The 2,291-nt window shown below is 39.2% G+C and overlaps 1 long non-coding RNA gene across 1 annotated transcript in view; it reads right to left on the bottom strand.

Annotated features, from left to right (window-relative positions):
* Nucleotides 1-849: 849 nt before the first annotated feature.
* LOC118478276 overlaps nt 850-2,291 on the bottom strand; it is a 3,121-nt gene continuing 1,679 nt past the window's right edge. The window contains exon 2 of the long non-coding RNA XR_004858931.1: nt 850-1,253. This is a non-coding gene — a long non-coding RNA (uncharacterized LOC118478276). The remainder of the gene's footprint in view (nt 1,254-2,291) is intronic.

Genomic DNA, 2,291 nt, shown 5'->3' with positions numbered 1-2,291 from the left:
TGTTGTTGTTGTTGTTGTTGTTGTTGTTGTTGTTGTTGTTGTTGTTGTTGTTGTTGTTGTTGTTATTGTTGTGTTGTTGTTTGAAGTTTGCAATCTGGAGCAACAACTGTGAATGACAAGAGAATGGTTGGTTGTAACCTTCGTACCCGCCCCTTCCAACGACCAATGTAGGAGAGTGAGTTGTGCCGGTCTACGGCAGGGCGGAGCTGTCTCTAGTGAGAAGAAAGGTCGCGGCCGAGACAGAGACCAATCCCAGCAGGAAGTCTGAGATATTCCACAACAATTCTCCCCACATGGGGATTGAACTCAGACCTTTTGTGAGCGACGGCGAGGTGAAAAATCCCCAGCAGAAAGACCGAGATACAAAGGGAGGGAAGAAAAGAAATTGTTTGAAGCCAATCCCAAATGTCAACATCTACATTCCCCTACTTGGATGAATTGTACATAACAGCTTGCACTAAAAAATGTATTTAATCTTTTTGGACAATGAACATCCCTTGTTCCCTCAAATAAAAACATCAATCAAAAGTAAAAGACCTAGGCTTCTGATCTGTAACATTAAAAGATACAGAAGGTCACTTTTACCATCTTCCATCAAAACTCTCCTTATTGTGTCATTACAAGCAATCATTTTGGGCAGCAAATAAAAAATAATTCAAGAAATAGAAATGCTGAAGTCAAGAGAAAAGCCCACAGGTTGTGCACAACCATATTGTCTGTGAATATGACACTTTTAAATTATTCTCAAAATGTGGCAATCTGTCTTTGCAGGAATTAATTAATCTCATTGCTCATAACAGAAGCCACCAAATCTTAATCTTTATTTCTTCTATTTCTCTTTAAGAATTATCCTTCTCTGTAGATGCATTTCGTTAGAAATTGACGGAGGGACTTTCATTAATTATTGCAGCATCCTGTTTTGCTTTTCCCCATTTTCTTACGCTGTTCCTCTACAGGCACAGAATCTATTTCTTATTCTATACCATGTTGTTATCAACAGAGTACAACATAATCCACGGGATAATTACGTTATTTCTTAGGCGTTCTTTTGTTACTTCAATTCTAAAGTTTTCAATCCAAACTTTGAAGTAAAAGATCCCCTCCATGATAAGAAAAAGTTGTTGTTTTAACGGCTTCCCTACCACCATTGTAAGTTGCCGGACCTAAGCGTCCATTGTCCAGCTTGACCACATGTGACGACAGAGGGACACGCCCCGCGGCAATACTTCCACAATGACCACACTCACAGACACCTCATCACAGCTATTATTATTACTACGACGATGTTTCTTTACGTAATACACTCTGATAACCGGTCAAGGATATGTTGAACTTTCTTCTGTAGCACCTATTAGGGAGAGGGGTCAAAGGGGGTGGAGAACGATGTAAAACTATTGTGGTTTTGCCACACACATAACCCCTCAGAACACTGGCATGATAATCATTTCTTTATATAACTGTTCAGAGGACAGCACATCGTGAGACCCAGGAATTAGAAATGCTGAAGATCAAGAGAGGTGCCTGCAACCTGCGCAGATCTGCAAGTAGAAAAGAAACTTATACATTCTCGAAATGTGGCAAAATCATCTCTGCCAGAATTTATCACATTGGAGGTAACAAAAGCCATAGATTATCAACATCACTATTTATTCTTTTTCTTTTTACTGAAGCAAATTCTCCTCTGTAGATGTATGAAATCGTCAGGCATTGACGGACCGACTTTTAGTATTTGCAGCATCCTGTTTTGTTTTTCTCTTTTTTCTTACGCTGTTTTTGTAGACACACCAACGTTTCTTGTCATATTATCTGTGGAAATGACTCTTTTAAATTATTCTTAAAATGTGACAAACCTTCTTTGCAGGAATTAATTAATCTCATTGCTCATAGCAGAAGCCACAGGAAACTGGTATGATGTCATTTCTTTAAAACAAATTCTCCTCTGAAGATACAGAAAATCGTCAGACATTGACGGGTGAACTTTTAGTATTTGCAGCGTCCTGTTTTATTTTTCTCTTTTTTGTCACGCGGTTTTTGACACGCACGAGCGTTTCTTGTCCTTAGATATGTTGTCATTACCAGAGTACAAAATAAACCACGGGATCATTACGTTCGTTCTCGGGAGGCTTTTTTGTTATTTGAATTCTAAAGTTTTGAATCTAAAACTTTCCGTAAAAGTTTCCCCTCCATGATAAGAAAAGGTTGTTGTTCTAACGGCTTCCCTGCCACCATTGTAAGTTGCCGGACCTAAGCGTCCATTGTCCAGCTTGACCACATGTGACGACAGAGGGACA

The sequence above is a fragment of the Aplysia californica genome, unplaced genomic scaffold (assembly GCF_000002075.1).
Source record: "Aplysia californica isolate F4 #8 unplaced genomic scaffold, AplCal3.0 scaffold00457, whole genome shotgun sequence".
NCBI lineage: Eukaryota > Metazoa > Mollusca > Gastropoda > Aplysiida > Aplysiidae > Aplysia > Aplysia californica.
Note: the sequence above shows the minus strand (reverse complement) of the source record. Positions and strands in the feature narration are given on the sequence as shown.